Below are 21,242 nucleotides of genomic sequence, written 5' to 3'. Positions count from 1 at the left end.
TGACAAACTGAAGTCTTTCCTCCTCTTCCAAATAACAATTAAGAGACAAAGACCCAGTAAACAAGAGAGCCCTCAAAGACTGAATTAACAGAGCCTGTGTCAATGGAGCTCCAGCCGTGAATGGGCCTGAGTCTGAAACGAGCCCACTAAGACCGGCTGTAATTAAACCACAGCCTCATCTCTGCTACCTAATTGATTTAAATTGACATGTAGGCCTCACGCTGATCCCAGCTCACAGCTCAGAGTGTGGTGTGATGTAAGGACCCGGAGTATGTGTGTCGTGTGTGTGTGAGGGTAAGAGAATGTGAGAAAGTGTCTGCTTGTCTGCATGCCTGTGCGTATACTATCAAATCAAATCAAATTGTATTGGTCACATACACATATTTAGCAGATGTTATTGTGGGTGTAGCAAAATGATTGTGTTCCTAGCTCCAACAGTGCAGTAATATCTAACAATTCACAACAATACACACAAATCTAAAAGTAAAAGAATGGAATTAAGAAATATATAAATATTAGTACTATATATGAATGAGTATGTGTGTGTGTGTGTGTGTGTGTGTGTGTGTGTGTGTGTGTGTGTGTGTGTGTGTGTGTGTGTGTGTGTGTGTGTGTGTGTGTGTGTGTCCTATTTGTGCTTGGGTTAGGATAAACACTTCCAGTTCTCCATCATTTGTCTCTTAAACCATTATAACTCCAGTGATGGGGTCCTAATAGCTTTCCTCAAAAGTTGTGAGTGGAAGGAAGACACGAAAAACAGCCACGCCCCTTTCTCTTTCACTTCAATTCTGCTAACAGTAATCTAGTGCTTTTACAGTTCAGTTTGCTGATAAGAATCATATCCGTACCAGATGATTTTACACTCATTAGAGTAGTGCAACATACATGACAATAAAGTAAAGCGTAGAGTATTATGAAAAATAAACCATTTAAGAGTATTACAATCCAACTATGGAGACTTCAGAAGGCGCTCTGTCTGTCTGTCTGGAGCCATCCTATATGACCCAACCAACCCAACGCTCCATTTTGGGAAAGGAGGCACTGAGGTTTGGCACGGCGGAAACCCGGGCGACCGGAAAAAGAACAGTTCCCTTCCACCAAATTATAGAGGGGAAACAGAACCCACAGTGACATGGCTGTTATTAAACCCTCTGTTGAACGCTAAAATTGCTTCCTTCAGTCTCTCCATTCAGATTACTAAGGGAAGCCGCTCCAGTGCTTAAAAACACTCTGGCAGGCAGCACAACCGATTAAGAGGCATATTTATCTTCCTTTCAACGAAGGAGGAGGGGAGAAAGTTCGTGTTTGGCGTAAACAGATAAAACAAAGCAAATGAACAAAAGAAGAGGGAAATGAGAACAAGCGCCACTCTGTTCGGAAATTAGTTCATGAGTACAACGACGCCTTCGCTAACTAGCTTCAATCGGTTGAGAAAATGGCTAAGATATAGTTTGATTGAGTGAGTGGGGAGTCTGGGATTTCTGGGATTGATTGGTATAGGCTGGACCGGGGACATAGGATAAAACTGAATTGGCATCATCATCACAGTCATGCTTTGTCTGCATTGACTTGATATATAGAACCCAGCTGTCTGGATTGACTTGATATATAGAACCCAGCTGTCTGCATTGACTTGATATATAGAACTCAGCTGTCTGGATTGACTTGATATATAGAACACAGCTGTCTGGATTGACTTGATATATAGAACTCAGCTGTCTGGATTGACTTGATATATAGAACACAGCTGTCTGGATTGACTTGATATATAGAACTCAGCTGTCTGGATTGACTTGATATATAGAACTCAGCTGTCTGGATTGACTTGATATATAGAACACAGCTGTCTGGATTGACTTGATATATAGAACTCAGCTGTCTGGATTGACTTGATATATAGAACCCAGCTGTCTGGATTGACTTGATATATAGAACCCAGCTGTCTGGATTGACTTGATATATAGAACCCAGCTGTCTGGATTGACTTGATATATAGAACACAGCTGTCTGGATTGACTTGATATATAGAACCCAGCTGTCTGGATTGACTTGATATATAGAAGTCAGCTGTCTGGATTGACTTGATATATAGAACTCAGCTGTCTGGATTGACTTGATATATAGAACTCAGCTGTCTGGATTGACTTGATATATAGAACTCAGCTGTCTGGATTGACTTGATATATAGAACTCAGCTGTCTAGATTAACTTGAAATATAGAAGTCAGCTGTCTGGATTGACTTGATGTATAGAACCCAGCTGTCTAGATTGACTTGATATATAGAACCCAGCTCTGGATTGACTTGATATATAGAAGTCAGCTGTCTGGATTGACTTGATATATAGAAGTAAGCTGTCTGGATTGACTTGATATATAGAAGTCAGCTGTCTGGATTGACTTGATATATAGAACCCAGCTGTCTGAATTGACTTGATATATATAACACAGCTGTCTGGATTGACTTGATATATGGAACACAGCTGTCTAGATTGACTTGATATATAAATCAATCCAGACAATCCAGACAGCTGATATATAGAAGTCAGCTGTCTGGATTGACTTGATATATAGAACACAGCTGTCTGGATTGACTTGATGTATAGAAGTCAGCTGTCTGGATTGACTTGATATATAGAACACAGCTGTCTGGATTGACTTGATGTATAGAAGTCCGCTGTCTGGATTGACTATATATATAGAACACAGCTGTCTGGATTGACTAGATATATAGAACACAGCTGTCTGGATTGACTTGATGTATAGAAGTCAGCTGTCTGGATTGACTTGATATATAGAACTCAGCTGTTTGGATTGACTTGATATATAGAACACAGCTGTCTGGATTGACTTGATGTATAGAAGTCAGCTGTCTGAATTGACTTGATATATAGAACTCAGCTGTCTGGATTGACTTGATATATAGAACACAGCTGTCTGGATTGACTTGATGTATAGAAGTCAGCTGTCTGGATTGACTTGATGTATAGAAGTCAGCTGTCTGGATTTACTTGATATATAGAACACAGCTGTCTGGATTGACTTGATGTATAGAAGTCAGCTGTCTGGATTGACTTGATATATAGAACTCAGCTGTTTGGATTGACTTGATATATAGAACACAGCTGTCTGGATTGACTTGATGTATAGAAGTCAGCTGTCTGGATTGACTTGATATATAGAACTCAGCTGTCTGGATTGACTTGATATATAGAACACAGCTGTCTGGATTGACTTGATGTATAGAAGTCAGCTGTCTGGATTGACTTGATGTATAGAAGTCAGCTGTCTGGATTTACTTGATATATAGAACCCAGCTGTCTGGATTGACTTGATATATAGAACTCAGCTGTCTGGATTGACTTGATATATAGAACACAGCTGTCTGGATTGACTTGATATATGGAACACAGCTGTCTGGATTGACTTGATATATGGAACACAGCTGTCTAGATTGACTTGATATATATAACTCAGCTGTCTGGATTGACTTGATATATAGAACTCAGCTGTCTGGATTGACTTGATATATAGAACCCAGCTGTCTAGATTGACTTGATATATAGAACTCAGCTGTCTGGATTGACTATATATATAGAACACAGCTGTCTGGATTGACTTGATATATAGAACACAGCTGTGTGGATTGACTTGATGTATAGAAGTCAGCTGTCTGGATTGACTTGATATATAGAACCCAGCTGTCTGGATTGACTTGATATATAGAACTCAGCTGTCTGGATTGACTTGATATATAGAACACAGCTGTCTGGATTGACTTGATATATGGAACACAGCTGTCTATATTGACTTGATATATATAACTCAGCTGTCTGGATTGACTTGATATATAGAACTCAGCTGTCTGGATTGACTTGATATATAGAACCCAGCTGTCTAGATTGACTTGATATATAGAACACAGCTGTCTGGATTGACTTGATATATAGAACTCAGCTGTCTGGATTGACTTGATATATAGAACTCAGCTGTCTGGATTGACTTGATATATAGAACCCAGCTGTCTGGATTGACTTGATATATAGAACTCAGCTGTCTGAATTGACTTGATATATAGAACTCAGCTGTCTGGATTAACTTGATATATAGAACCCAGCTGTCTGGATTGACTTGATATATAGAACTCAGCTGTCTGGATTGACTTGATATATAGAACACAGCTGTCTGGATTGACTTGACATATAGAACTCAGCTGTCTGGATTGACTTGATATATAGAACACAGCTGTCTGGATTGACTTGATATATAGAACTCAGCTGTCTGGATTGACTTGATATATAGAACACAGCTGTCTGGATTGACTTGATGTATAGAAGTCAGCTGTCTGGATTGACTTGATATATAGAACTCAGCTGTCTGGATTGACTTGATATATAGAACACAGCTGTCTGGATTGACTTGATGTATAGAAGTCAGCTGTCTGGATTGACTTGATGTATAGAAGTCAGCTGTCTGGATTTACTTGATATATAGAACCCAGCTGTCTGGATTGACTTGATATATAGAACTCAGCTGTCTGGATTGACTTGATATATAGAACACAGCTGTCTGGATTGACTTGATATATGGAACACAGCTGTCTAGATTGACTTGATATATATAACTCAGCTGTCTGGATTGACTTGATATATAGAACTCAGCTGTCTGGATTGACTTGATATATAGAACCCAGCTGTCTAGATTGACTTGATATATAGAACTCAGCTGTCTGGATTGACTATATATATAGAACACAGCTGTCTGGATTGACTTGATATATAGAACACAGCTGTCTGGATTGACTTGATGTATAGAAGTCAGCTGTCTGGATTGACTTGATATATAGAAGTCAGCTGTCTGGATTGACTTGATATATAGAACCCAGCTGTCTGGATTGACTTGATATATAGAACTCAGCTGTCTGGATTGACTTGATATATAGAACACAGCTGTCTGGATTGACTTGATATATGGAACACAGCTGTCTATATTGACTTGATATATATAACTCAGCTGTCTGGATTGACTTGATATATAGAACTCAGCTGTCTGGATTGACTTGATATATAGAAGTAAGCTGTCTGGATTGACTTGATATATAGAAGTCAGCTGTCTGGATTGACTTGATATATAGAACCCAGCTGTCTGAATTGACTTGATATATATAACACAGCTGTCTGGATTGACTTGATATATGGAACACAGCTGTCTAGATTGACTTGATATATAAATCAATCCAGACAATCCAGACAGCTGATATATAGAAGTCAGCTGTCTGGATTGACTTGATATATAGAACACAGCTGTCTGGATTGACTTGATGTATAGAAGTCCGCTGTCTGAATTGACTTGATAAATATAACACAGCTGTCTGGATTGACTTGATATATGGAACACAGCTGTCTAGATTGACTTGATATATAAATCAATCCAGACAATCCAGACAGCTGATATATAGAAGTCAGCTGTCTGGATTGACTTGATATATAGAACACAGCTGTCTGGATTGACTTGATGTATAGAAGTCCGCTGTCTGGATTGACTATATATATAGAACACAGCTGTCTGGATTGACTTGATATATAGAACACAGCTGTCTGGATTGACTTGATGTATAGAAGTCAGCTGTCTGGATTGACTTGATATATAGAACACAGCTGTCTGGATTGACTTGATGTATAGAAGTCAGCTGTCTGGATTGACTTGATATATAGAACACAGCTGTCTGGATTGACTTGATGTATAGAAGTCCGCTGTCTGGATTGACTATATATATAGAACACAGCTGTCTGGATTGACTTGATATATAGAACACAGCTGTCTGGATTGACTTGATGTATAGAAGTCAGCTGTCTGGATTGACTTGATATATAGAACTCAGCTGTTTGGATTGACTTGATATATAGAACACAGCTGTCTGGATTGACTTGATGTATAGAAGTCAGCTGTCTGAATTGACTTGATATATAGAACTCAGCTGTCTGGATTGACTTGATATATAGAACACAGCTGTCTGGATTGACTTGATGTATAGAAGTCAGCTGTCTGGATTGACTTGATATATAGAACACAGCTGTCTGGATTGACTTGATATATGGAACACAGCTGTCTAGATTGACTTGATATATATAACTCAGCTGTCTGGATTGACTTGATATATAGAACTCAGCTGTCTGGATTGACTTGATATATAGAACCCAGCTGTCTAGATTGACTTGATATATAGAACTCAGCTGTCTGGATTGACTATATATATAGAACACAGCTGTCTGGATTGACTTGATATATAGAACACAGCTGTCTGGATTGACTTGATGTATAGAAGTCAGCTGTCTGGATTGACTTGATATATAGAACACAGCTGTCTGGATTGACTTGATATATAGAACACAGCTGTCTGGATTGACTTGATGTATAGAAGTCAGCTGTCTGGATTGACTTGATATATAGAACTCAGCTGTTTGGATTGACTTGATATATAGAACACAGCTGTCTGGATTGACTTGATGTATAGAAGTCAGCTGTCTGAATTGACTTGATATATAGAACTCAGCTGTCTGGATTGACTTGATATATAGAACACAGCTGTCTGGATTGACTTGATGTATAGAAGTCAGCTGTCTGGATTGACTTGATATATAGAACTCAGCTGTCTGGATTGACTTGATATATAGAACCCAGCTGTCTAGATTGACTTGATATATAGAACTCAGCTGTCTGGATTGACTATATATATAGAACACAGCTGTCTGGATTGACTTGATATATAGAACACAGCTGTCTGGATTGACTTGATGTATAGAAGTCAGCTGTCTGGATTGACTTGATATATAGAAGTCAGCTGTCTGGATTGACTTGATATATAGAACCCAGCTGTCTGGATTGACTTGATATATAGAACTCAGCTGTCTGGATTGACTTGATATATAGAACACAGCTGTCTGGATTGACTTGATATATGGAACACAGCTGTCTATATTGACTTGATATATATAACTCAGCTGTCTGGATTGACTTGATATATAGAACTCAGCTGTCTGGATTGACTTGATATATAGAACCCAGCTGTCTAGATTGACTTGATATATAGAACTCAGCTGTCTGAATTGACTTGATATATAGAACTCAGCTGTCTGGATTGACTTGATATATAGAACTCAGCTGTCTGGATTGACTTGATATATAGAACCCAGCTGTCTGGATTGACTTGATATATAGAACTCAGCTGTCTGAATTGACTTGATATATAACTCAGCTTTCTGTTACTTGATATATAGAACCCAGCTGTCTGGATTGACTTGATATAGAACTCAGCTGTCTGGATTGACTTGATATATAGACACAGCTGTCTGGATTGGACTTGATATATGGAACACAGCTTGTCCTATATTGACTTGATATATATAACTCAGCTGTCTGGATTGACTTGATATAGAGAAACACATCTGGACAGGTGCCCACCCGTATGTCCATTACTCGTGTTTCTTGGCCCAAGCAAGTCTCTTCTTATTATTGGTGTCCTTTAGTAGTGGTTTCTTTGCAGCAATTTGATCATGAAGGCCTGATTCACGCAGTCTCCTCTGACAGTTGATGTGAGATGTGTCTGTTTACTTGAACTCTGTGAAGCATTTATTTGGCTGCAATCTGAGTAGTTAACTCTAATGAACTTATCCTTTGCAGCAGAGTACTCTGGGTCTTCCTTTCCTGTGGCGGTGCCATGACCGGTTTCATGACCAGTTTCATCATAGCGCGTTGAAATGGTTTTTGCGACTTTGACGTTCTTGAAATTTCCCGGATTGACTGACCATGTTTTAAAGTAATGATGGACTGTCGTTTTATTTGCTTATTCGGCTGTTCTTGCCATAATATGGACTTGATCTTTTACCAAATAGGGCTATCTTCTGTATACCACCCTACCTTGTCACAACACAACTGATTGGCTCAAACACATTAGAAGGAAAGAAATTACCTAATTGACTTTATCAAGGCAACCCTGTTAATTGAAATTGTTAATTGAAATGCATTCAGGTGACTACCTCATGAAGCTGGTTGAGAGAATGCCAAGAGTGTGCAAAGCTGTCATCAGGCAAAGGTGGCTACTTTGAAGAATCTAAAATATTAAATATACTTTCTTGTTACACTACACGATTCCATGTGTGTTATTTCATAGTTTTTATGTCTTCTTCACTATTTATCTACAATGTAGAAAATAGTAAAAATAAGAAAAACCCTGGAATGAGTAGGTGTGGTCCAAACTTTTGACTGGTACTATACGTGGTTTATCATGTATTTATGAGGGTGTGTGTGAGATGTGTCTGTGAGGGTGTGTGTGAGGGTGTGTGTGAGGTGGTGTGGGGTGCATACGTCATGGGTGCATGCATGTTTATGCGTGTTCAGATTATAGGTGTGGAGCAAGCTACAGAACACAATACTAACAGTGCCATTAACTTTAAATTACGCAGCAGCCAAAATCAACATTACCGGTAGGAGATTAGGCTCTTTCTGAGAATAAATAGAGATGACATGTTGCGTCTCCAGCTTGCAGTACCTGTGTGGCTGCAGAGTTGGTCCCGTCTGTCACCTCCACAGTCATGTTGTAGAAGTAGCGCTGCTCAGCATCAAGAGGCTTAGCGATGATGTGGTGCCCACAGGCCCTTGCTCTATGTCAACAGACTGTCAGTGTACCGCCTGGCCAGGAGGGGGGATAGAGAGCAGAGGGTTTAGAGACGATGGGGGGGACTGGTTTATTATATCACACTCTCTTTTCTCTCTCACTCACACGCTCTTCTTCTCTCTCTCTCTCTCTCTCCTCTCTCTCGCTTTACCTCTCACACACAAACTCTATCACACATAAATATTTTTTAATAAGTGTATGGATCTGTGATAGTGAAACCGAGAAGGAACTGAATTGTGGTGTGACAGTGTTGTGGGGAGTGTATGATCTGAACGATTCCTGGCTCTCTGCCAGGAATACATAAATAGACACAACACACAGAAATACACATTACACACAAAGTGCACACACCATAACTAATAGGGAGTGGGCATGCACAATCACTTGGATCACAAATACAAGTGTCTGTGTATGTATGTATGTATGTATGTATGTAAGTATGTATGTGTGTGTGTGGTGTGTGGTGTGTGTGTGTGTGTGTGTGTGTGTGTTTGTGTGTGGGTGTGTGGTGGTGTGTGTGTGGTTGTGTGTGTGTGTGTGTCTCCTGACAATCTGTGAGTATTACTAGGTTTCAGACAGACCAATGAGACTGTGACAAACTGAAGTCTTTCCTCCTCTTCCAAATAACATTAAGAGACAAAGACCCAGTAAACAAGAGAGCCCTCAAAGACTGAATAACAGAGCCTGTGTCAATGGAGCTCCAGCCGTGAATGGGCCTGAGTCTGAACGAGCCCACAAGACCGGCTGTAATTAAACCACAGCCTCATCTCTGCTACCTATTGATTAAATTGACATGTAGGCCTCACGCTGATCCCAGCTCACAGCTCAGAGTGTGGTGTGATGTAAGGACCCGGAGTATGTGTGTCGTGTTTGTGTGAGGGTAAGAGAATGTGAGAAAGTGTCTGCTTGTCTGCATGCCTGTTCGTATACTATCAAATCAAATCAAATTGTATTGGTCACATACACATATTTAGCAGATGTTATTGTGGGTGTAGCAAAATGATTGTGTTCCTAGCTCCAACAGTGCGATAATATCTACAATTCACAACAATACACAACAATCTAAAAGTAAAGAATGGATTAAGAAATATATATAATATTAGTACTATATATGAATGAGTATGTGTGTGTGTGTGTGGTGTGTGTGTGTGTGTGTGTGTGTGTGGGTTGTGTGTGTGTGTGTGTGTGTGTGTGTGTGTGGTGGTGTGTGTCCATTTGTGCTTGGGTTAGGATAAAACCTTCCAGTTCTCCATCATTTGTTCTTAACCATTATAACCCATGATGGGGCCTAATAGCTTTCTCAAAATTGTGTGAGTGGAAGGAAGACACGAAAAACAGCCACGCCCCTTTCCTCTTTCACTGCAATCTGCTAACAGTATCTAGTGCTTTTACAGTTCAGTTTGCTGATAAGAATCATATCCGTACCAGAGATTTTACACTCATTAGAGTAGTGCACATACATGACAATAAAGTAAAGCGTACATATTATGAAAATAAACATTTAAGAGTATTACAATCCAACTATGGAGACTTCAGAAGGCGCTCTGTCTGTCTGTCTGGAGCCATCCTAATATGACCCAACCAACCCAACCGCTCCATTTTGAAAGAGGCACTGAGGTTTGGCACGGCGGAAACCGGGCGACGGAAAAAGAACAGTTCCCTTCCACCAAATTATAGAGGGGAAACAGAACCCACAGTGACATGGCTGTTATTAAACCCTCTGTTGAACGCCTTTGCTTCCTTCAGTCTCTCCTCAGATTACTAAGGGAAGCCGCTCCAGTGCTTAAAAACACTCTGGCAGCAGCACAACCGATTAAGAGGCATTTTATCTCCTTTCAACGAAGGAGGAGGGGAGAAGTTCGTGTTTGGCGTAACAGATAAAACAAAGCAAATGAACAAAGAAGAGGAATGAGAACAAGCGCCACTCGTTCGGAATTAGTTCATGAGTACAACGCCGCCTTCGCTAACTAGCTTCAATCGGTTGAGAAAATGGCTAAGATATAGTTTGATTGAGTGAGTGGGGAGTCTGGGTTTCTGGGATTGATTGGTATAGGCTGGACCGGGACATAGGATAAAACTGAATTGCATCATATCACAGTCCATGCTTTGTCTGCATTGACTTGATAATGAAACCCAGCTGTCTGGATTGACTTGATATATAGAACCCAGCTGTCTGCATTGACTTGTATTAGAACTCAGCTGTCTGGATGACTTGATATATAACACCAGCTGTCTGTTGACTTATTATAAACTCAGCTGTCTGGATTGACTTGATATATAGAACACAGCTGTCTGCATTGACTTGATATTATAGAACTCACAGCTGTCTGGATGACTTGATATATAGAACTCAGCTGTCTGGATTTGACTTGATATATAGAACACAGCTGTCTGCATTGACTTGATAGTAGAGCTATTACTCAGCTGTCTGGATGACTTGATATATAGAACCCGCTGTCTGGATTGACTTGATATATAGAACCCGCTGTCTGGATTGACTATATTACCTTCGATTGACTTGATATATAGAACAGCAGCTGTCTGGATTGACTGATATATAGAACCCAGCTGTCTGGATTGACTTGATATTTAGAAGTCGCTGTCTGGATTGACTTGATATATAGAACTCAGCTGTCTGGATTGCTGATATATAGAACTCAGCTGTCTGGATTGACTTGATATATAGAACTCAGCTGTCTGGATTGACTTGATATATAGAACTCAGCTGTCTAGATTAACTTGAAATATAGAAGTCAGCTGTCTGGATTGACTTGATGTATAGAACCCAGCTGTCTAGATTGACTTGATTATAGAACCCAGCTCTGGATGACTTGATATATAGAAGTCAGCTGTCTGGATTGACTTGATATATAAAGTAAGCTGTCTGGATTGACTTGATATATAGAAGTCAGCTGTCTGGATTGACTTGATATATAAACCCGCTGTCTGATTGAACTTGATATATAATAACACAGCTGTCTGGATTGACTTGATATATGGAACACAGCTGTCTAGATTGACTTGATAATAATCAATCCAGACAATCCAGACAGCTGATATATAGAAGTCAGCTGTCTGGATTGACTGTATATATAACACAGCTGTCTGGATTGACTTGATGTATAATATCTGTCTGTTGACTTGATATATAGAACACAGCTGTCTGGATTGACTTGATGTATAGAAGTCCGCTGTCTGGATTGACTATATATATAGAACACCAGCTGTCTGGATTGACTAGATATATAGAACACAGCTGTCTGGATTGACTTGATGTATAGAATCACTGTCTGGATTGACTTGATATAGTAGAACTCATGCCTTTTGGATTGACTTGATATATAGAACACAGCTGTCTGGATTGACTTGATGTATAGAAGTCAGCTGTCTGAATTGACTTGATATATAGAACTCAGCTGTCTGGATTGACTTGATATATAGAACACAGCTGTCTGGATTGACTTGATGTATAGAAGTCAGCTGTCTGGATTGACTTGATGTATAGAAGTCAGCTGTCTGGATTTACTTGATTATAGACACAGCTGTCTGGATGACTTGATGTATAGAAGTCGCTGTCTGGATTGACTTGATATATAGAACTCAGCTGTTTTGGATTGACTTGATATATAGAACACAGCTGTCTGGATTGACTTGATGTATAGAAGTCAGCTGTCTGGATTGACTTGATATATAGAACCAGCTGTCTGGATTGACTTGATATATAGAACACAGCTGTCTGGATTGACTTGATGTATAGAAGTCAGCTGTCTGATTGACTTGATGTATAGAAGTCAGCTGTCTGGATTACTTGATATATGAACCCAGCTGTCTGGATTGACTTGATATTAGACTCACTGTCTGGATGACTTGATATATAGACACAGCTGTCTGGATGTGACTTGATATATGGAACACAGCTGTCGTGATTGACTTGATATATGAACACAGCTGTCTAGATTGACTTGATATATATAACTCAGCTGTCTGGATTGACTTGATATATAGAACTCAGCTGTCTGGATTGACTTGATATAAGAACCCAGCTGTCTAGATTGACTTGATATATAGAACTCAGCTGTCTGGATTGACTATATATATAACACAGCTTCTGGATTGACTTGATATATAGAACACAGCTGTGTGGATTGAACTTGATGTATAGAAGTCAGCTGTCTGGATTGACTTGATATATAGAACCCAGCTGTCTGGATTGACTGATATATAGAACTCAGCTGTCTGGATTGACTTGATATATAGAACACAGCTGTCTGGATTGACTTGATATATGGAACACAGCTGTCTATATTGACTTGATTATATAACTCAGCTGTCTGGATTGACTTGATATATAGAACTCAGCTGTCTGGATTGACTTGATATATAGAACCCAGCTGTCTAGATTGACTTGATATATAAACCGCTGTCTGAATTGACTTGATATATAGAACTCAGCTGTCTGGATTGACTTGATTATAGAACTCAGCTGTCTGGATTGACTTGATATAAGAACCAGCTGTCTGGATTGACTTGATATATAGAATCAGCTGTCTGAATTGACTTGATATATAGAACTCAGCTGTCTGGATTACTTGATATATAGAACCCAGCTGTCTGGATTGACTTGATATATAGAACTCAGCTGTCTGGATTGACTTGATATATAGACACAGCTGTCCTGGATTGACTTGACATATAGAACTCAGCTGTCTGGATGACTTATATATAGAACCAGCTGTCTGGATTGACTTGATATATAGAAACTCAGCTGTCTGGATTGACTTGATATATAGAACACAGCTGTCTGGATTGACTTTGATGTAAGAAGTCGCTGTCTGGATTGACTTGATATATAGAACTCAGCTGTCTGGATTGACTTGATATATAGAACACAGTTGTCTGTGACTTGATTATAGATCAGCTGTTGGATTGACTTGATGTATAGAAGTCAGCTGTCTGGATTTACTTGATATATAGAACCCATACTGTCTGGATTGACTTGATATATAGAACTCAGCTGTCTGGATTGACTTGATATATGAAACAGCTGTCTGGATTGACTTGATATATGGAACACAGCTGTCTAGATTGACTTGATTATATAACTCACTGTCTGGATTGACTTGATATATAGAACTCAGCTGTCTGATTGACTTGATATATAGAACCCAGCTGTCTGATTGACTTGATATATAGAACTCAGCTGTCTGGATTGACTATAATATATAGACACAGGCTGTCTGGATTGACTTGATATATAGAACACAGCTGTCTGGATTGACTTGATGTATAGAAGTCAGCTGTCTGGATTGACTTGATATATAGAGTCAGCTGTCTGATTGACTTGATATATAGAACCCAGCTGTCTGGATTGACTTGATATATAGAACTCAGCTGTCTGGATTGACTTGATATATAGAACACCGCTGTCGGATTGACTTGATATATGGAACACAGCTGTCCTATATTGACTTGATATATATAAACTCAGCTTCTGGATTGACTTGATATATAAACTCAGCTGTCTGGATTGACTTGATATATAAAGTAAGCTGTCTGATTGACTTGATATATAGAAGTCAGCTGTCTGATTGACTTGATATATAAACCCAGCTGTCTGAATGACTTGATAAATATAACACAGCTGTCTGGATTGACTTGATATATGAACACAGCTGTCTAGATGACTTGATTATAAATCAATCCAGACAATCCAGACAGCTGATATATAGAGTCAGCTGTCTGGATTACTTGATATATAGAACACAGCTGTCTGATTGACTTGATGTATAGAAGTCGCTGTCTGAATTGACTTGAATAAATATAACACAGCTGTCTGGATTGACTTGATATATGGACACAGCTGTCTAGATTGACTTGATATATAAATCAATCCAGACAATCCAGACAGCTGATATTAGAAGTCAGCTGTCTGGATTGACTTGATATATAGAACACAGCTGTCTGGATTGACTTGATGTATAGAAGTCCGCTGTCGGATTGACTATATATATAGAAACACAGCTGTCGGGATTGACTTTGATATATAGAACACGCTGTCTGGATTGACTTGAATGTATAAGAGTCTGCTGTCTGGATGACTTGATATATAGAACACAGCTGTCTGGATTGACTGATGATAGAAGTCAGCTGTCTGGATTGACTTTAGATATAGAACACAGCTGTCTGGATTGACTTGATGTATAAAGTCCGCTGTCTGATTGACTTATATATGAACACAGCTGTCTGGATTGACTTGATATATAGAACACAGCTGTCTGGATTGACTTGATGTATAGAAGTCAGCTGTCTGGATTGACTTGATATATAGAACTCAGCTGTTTGGATTGACTTGATATAGAGAACACAGCTGTCTGGATTGACTTGATGTAAGAAGTCAGCTGTCTGAATTGACTTGATATATAGAACTCAGCTGTCTGGATTGACTTGATATATAGAAAACAGCTGTCTGGATTGACTTGATGTATAGAAGTCAGCTGTCTGGATTGACTTGATATATAGAACACAGCTGTCTGGATTGACTTGATATATGGAACCACAGCTGTCTAGATTGACTTGATATATATACCTCAGCTGTCTGGATTGACTTGATATATAGACTCAGCTGTCTGGATTGACTTGATAATATAGAACCAGCTGTCTAGATTGACTTGATATATAGATCTCAGCTGTCTGGATTGACTATATATATAGAACACAGCTGTCTGGATTGACTTGATATTAGAACACAGCTGTCTGATGACTTGATTATAAAGTCAGCTGTCTGATTGACTTGATATAAGACACCAGCTGTCTGGATTGACTTGATATATAGAACACAGCTGTCTGGATTGACTTGATGTATAGAAGTCAGCTGTCTGGATTGACTTATATATAGAACTCAGCTGTTTGGATGACTTGATATATAGAACACAGCTGTCTGGTTGACTTGATGTATGAAGGTCAGCTGTGTCCTGAATTGACTTGATATATAGAACTCAGCTGTCTGGATTGACTTGATATATAGAACACAGCTGTCTGGATTGACTGATGTATAGAAGTCAGCTGTCTGGATTGACTTGATATATAGAACCTCAGCTGTCTGGATTGACTTGATATATAGAACCCAGCTGTCCTAATGGACTTGATTATATAAAACTCCACTGTCTGGATTGACTATTATATAGAACACAGCTGTCTGGAGACTGATATTAGACACAGCTGTCTTGATTGACTTATGTATAGAAGTCAGCTGTCTGGATTGACTTGATATATAGAAGTCAGCTGTCTGGATTGACTGTATATATAGAACCCAGCTGTCTGGATTGACTTGATATATAGAACTCAGCTGTCTGGATGATACTTGATATATAGAACAAGCTGTCTGGATTGACTGATATATGGAACACAGCTGTCTAATATTGACTTGATATATATACTCAGCTGTCTGGATTGACTTGATATATAGAACTCAGCTGTCTGATTGACATTGATATATAGAACCCCAGCTGTCCTAGATTGACTTGATATATAGAACTCAGCTGTCTGAATTGACTTGATATATAGAACTCAGCTGTCTGGATTGACTTGATATATTAGAACTCAGCTGTCTGGATTGACTTGATATATAGAACCCAGCTTCTGGATTGACTTGATATATAGAACTCAGCTGTCTGATTGACTTGATATATAGAATCAGCTGTCTGGATTAACTTGATATAAGAACCCAGCGTCTGGATTGACTTGATATATAGACTCAGCTGTCTGGATTGCTTGATATATAGAACCAGCTGTCGTGATTGACTGATATATGGAACACAGCTGTCTGATATGACTTGATATTATATAACTCAGCTGTCTGATTGACTTGATATATAGAACTCAGCTGTCTGGATTGACTTGATATATAGACGTAAGCGTGTCTGTTGACTTGAATATATATGTTCAGTCTGTCTGGATTGACTTGATATATAGAACCCAGCTGTCTGAATTGACTTGATAAATATAACACAGCTGTCTGGATTGACTTGATATATGGAACACAGCTGTCTAGATGACTTGATATATAAATCAATCAGACAATCCAACCAGCTGATATATAGAAGTCAGCTGTCTGGATTGACTTGATAATAGAACACAGCTGTCCTGGATTGACTTGATGTATAGAAGTCCCGCTGTCTGAATTGATTTGAAAATATAACACAGCTGTCTGGATTGACTTGATATATGGACACAGCTGTCTAGATTGACTTGATATATAAATCATCCAGACATCCAGACAGCTGATATATAGAAGTCAGCTGTCTGATTGACTTGATATATAGAACACAGCTGCCTGGATTGACTTGATGTATAGAAGTTCCCGCTGTCTGATTGACTATATATATAGAACACAGCTGTCTGGATTGACTTGATATATAGAACACAGCTGTCTGATTGACTTGATGTATAGAATTCAGCTTGTCTGGATTGACTTGATATATAGACACCTCGCTGTCTGGATTGACTTGATGTATAGAAGTCAGCTGTCTGGATTGACTTGAATATATAAACACAGCTGTCTGGTATTACTTGTGTATAGAAGTCCGCTGTCGGGATGACTATATATATAGAACACAGCTGTCTGGATTGACTTGATACTAGTAACACAGCTGTCTGGATTGACTTGATGTATAGAAGTCAGCTGTCTGATTGACTTGATATATATGAACTCAGCTGTTTGGATGGACTTGATATTATGAACACAGCTGTCTGGATTGACTTGATGTATAAAGTCAGCTGTCTGAATTGACTTGATATATAGAACTCAGCTGTCTGGATTGACTTGATTATAGAACACACTGTCTGGATTGACTTGATGTATAGAAGTCAGCTGTCTGGATTGACTTGATATATAGAACACAGCTGTCTGGATGACTTGATATATGAACACAGCTGTCTAGATTGACTTGATATATATAACTCATCTGTCTGGATTGACTTGATATATAGAACTCAGCTGTCTGGATTGACTTGATATATAGAACCCAGCTGTCTATTGACTTGATATATGAACTCAGCTGTCTGTTTGACTATATATATAGACACAGCTGTCTGGATTGACTTGATATATAGACACAGCTGTCTGGATGACTTGATGTATAGAAGTCAGCTGTCTGGATTGACTTGATATATGAACACGAGTTCTGGATTGACTTGATTATTAACACAGCTGTCTGGATTGACTTGATGTATAGAAGTCACTGTTCTGGATTGACTTGATATATAGAACTCAGCTGTTTGGATTGACTTGATATTAGAACACAGCTGTCTGGATTGACTTGATGCTATAGAAGTCAGCTGTCTGAATTGACTTTATATAGGAATCATCTGTCTGGATGACTTGATTATAGAACACAGCTGTCTGGATTGACTTATGTATAGAAAAAAATCAGCTGTCTGGATTGACTTGATATAGAAACGCGCTGTCTGGATTGACTTGATAGATAGGACCCAACTGTCTGGATTGACTTGATATATAGAAATCAGCTGTCTGAATTGACTTGATATATAGAACTCAGCTGTCTGGATTAACTTGATATATAGAACCCAGCTGTCTGGATTGACTTGATATATAGAACTCGCGCTGTCTGGATTGACTTGATATATAGAACACAGCTCTCGATGGATTGACTTGACATATAGAACTCAGCTGTCTGGAATTGACTTGATATATAGACTCACAGCTGTCTGGATTGACTTGATATATAGACTCAGCTGTCCGGATTGGGGGGGGACATTGATATATAGATAACAGCTGTCTGGATTGACTGATGTATAGAATCACTGTCTGGATTGACTTGAGTATATGACTCAGCTGTCGGGATTGACTTGATATATAGAACACAGCTGTCTGGATTGACTTATGTATAGAAGTCAGCTGTCTGGATTGACTTATGTATAGAAGTCAGCTGTCTGATTTACTTGATATATAGAACCCAGCTGTCTTGATTGACTTGAATATATAGAACTCGCTGTCTGATGGCTTGATATATAGAACACACAGCTGTCTGGATTGACTTGATTATCATATGGAACTCAAGCTGTCTAGATTGACTTGATATATATAACTCACTGTCTGGATTGACTTGATATATAGAAACTCAGCTGTCTGGATTGACTTGATATATAGAACATCCCAGCTGTCTGGATTGACTTGATGTATAGAAGTCAGCTGTCTGGATTGCTTCTATACACAATCAATCCAGACAGCTGACTTCTGATACATCAATCAATCCAGACAGCTGTGTTCTATATATCGAGTCAATCAGACAGCTAGTTCTATATATCAAGTCAATCAGACAGTTGAGTTATATATATCAAATCAATCTAGACAGCTGTGTTCCATAATCAAGTCGATCCATGACTAGCTGTGTTCTATATATCAGTCAATCCAGACGCGGAGTTCTATATATCAGTCAATCGCGACGCTGGGTCTATATATCAAGTAAATCCGACAGCTGACTTCTATACATCAAGTCACTCCAGACACGCTGACTTCTATTACATCAATCAATCCAGACAGCTGTGTTGCTTATTCAAGTCATATCAGACAGCTGAGTTCTATATATCAGTCAATCCAGACAGCTGACTTCTAGTACTCAAGTCAATCCAGACAGCTGTGTTCTAGATTATCAGTCAATCCAACAGCTGAGTTCTATATATCAAAGTCAATCCGACAGCTTGTGTCTATAGATCGAATTCAATCCAGTCAGCTGAGTTCTATATGTTCAATCAATCCAGACAGCTGTGTTTCTAATCATATCCATACAGCTGAGTCAACCGTCAATCCGACAGCTGAGTTCTATATATCAAGTCAATCAGACAGCTGAGTTCTATATATCAAGTTAAATCCAGACAGCTGAGTTCTTATATATCAAGTCAATCAGTACACTGGGTTCTATATATCAAGTCAATCCAGACAGCTGGTTCTATATATCCAAGTCCAATCCAGACAGCTGAGTCTTTCATATCCCCACAGCTGCCTTCTAACTAGTCAATCCAGACAGCTGGTGTCTCTATATATCAAGTCAATCCAGACAGCTGAGTTCTATATACAAGTCATTCAGACAGCTGACTTCTATACATACAAGTCAATCCAGACAGGTGTGTTCTATATATCAAGTCAATCCAAACAGCTGAGTTCTATATATCAAGTACCAACGCATGATTCTATACATCAGTCCAATCCAGACAGCTGTGTTCTATATATCAGTCTAATCCAGACACTTGTGTTCTATATATCGTCATCCAGACAGCTGAACTTCTATCACATCAAGTCATCGCAGGACGCTGTGTTCTATATATTCAGTCAATCCAGACCAGCTGTGTTCTATATATATGTCAATCCAGACAGCATGAGTTTCTATTATCAAGTCATCTAGACAGCTGGGTCTATATTATCAGGTCAATCCAGACCTGAGTTCTATATATCAGTCAATCCGACAGCTGAGTTATATAATCAGTCATCTAGACAGCTGGTGTTGCCTATATCAGTCAATCCGACAGCTGTGTTCTATATATCAGTCAATCGCAGACGCTGACTTCTATACATGCAAGCATCTCAGACAGCTGTGTTCTATATATCAAGTCACATCCAACAGCTGATTCTATTATCAAGTCATTCAGACAGCTGACTTCTAATCATCAAGTCAATCCAGACAGCTGGTGTTCTATATATCAAGTCAATCACAAACAGCTGAGTTTCTATATATCAAGTCATCCAGACAGCTGCTTCTATACATCAAGTCAGATCCAGAACCACTGTGTTCTATATATCAGTCAATCCAGACAGCTGTGTTCTATATATATAGTCAATCCAGACACGGACTTCTATACCTCAAGTCATGCAGACAGCTTTGTTCTATATATCAAGTCAATCCAGACAGCTACTTCTAATACATCAAGTCAATCCAGACAGCTGTGTTCTATTATCAAGTCAATCAGACACTGACTTCTATCACATCACGTCAATCCAGTACAGCTGGGTCTATATATCAAGTCAATCCATACAGGCTGTGTCTATATATATAGTCAATCCAGACAGCGACTTCTATACATCAAGTCAATCCAGCAGGCTTGTGTTCTATATATTAAACAAGATCAATCCAGACGCTGACTTCTAATATCAGTCTGTCTGGATGTCTGATTGATTTATATCAATTCATCAGACAGCTGGTTCCATATATCAAGTCAATCCAGACAGCTGTGTTATATTTATCAAGTCATTCGACAGCGGACCTTCTATACATCAAGTCAATCCAGACAGCGTGTTTCTATATATCAAGTCAATCCAGACAGCTGACTTCTATATATCAGCTGTCTGGATTGTCTGTGTGATTTATAGTCACTGTCAATCTAGACCTGTGTTCATATTCAAGAGTCAATCCAGACAGCTTGTTATATTTATCAAGTCAATGTCAGACCAGCTGGGTTCTATATATACCATGTCATCCAGACAGCTGACTTCTATATATCAAGTCATCCGAGACAGCTTACTTCTATATATCAGTCAATCCAGACAGCTGAGTTCTA

General features: G+C 39.0%; 1 protein-coding gene across 1 annotated transcript in view; it reads right to left on the bottom strand.

Annotated features, from left to right (window-relative positions):
* Positions 1-21,242, bottom strand: part of LOC120028483 (protocadherin Fat 3-like) — a 79,902-nt gene that overhangs the window by 58,334 nt on the left and 326 nt on the right. The gene's annotated exons all lie outside the window — the stretch shown is intronic.

The sequence above is a fragment of the Salvelinus namaycush genome, chromosome 34, assembly GCF_016432855.1.
Source record: "Salvelinus namaycush isolate Seneca chromosome 34, SaNama_1.0, whole genome shotgun sequence".
NCBI lineage: Eukaryota > Metazoa > Chordata > Actinopteri > Salmoniformes > Salmonidae > Salvelinus > Salvelinus namaycush.
This window is presented reverse-complemented; position numbering and strand designations above follow the sequence as displayed.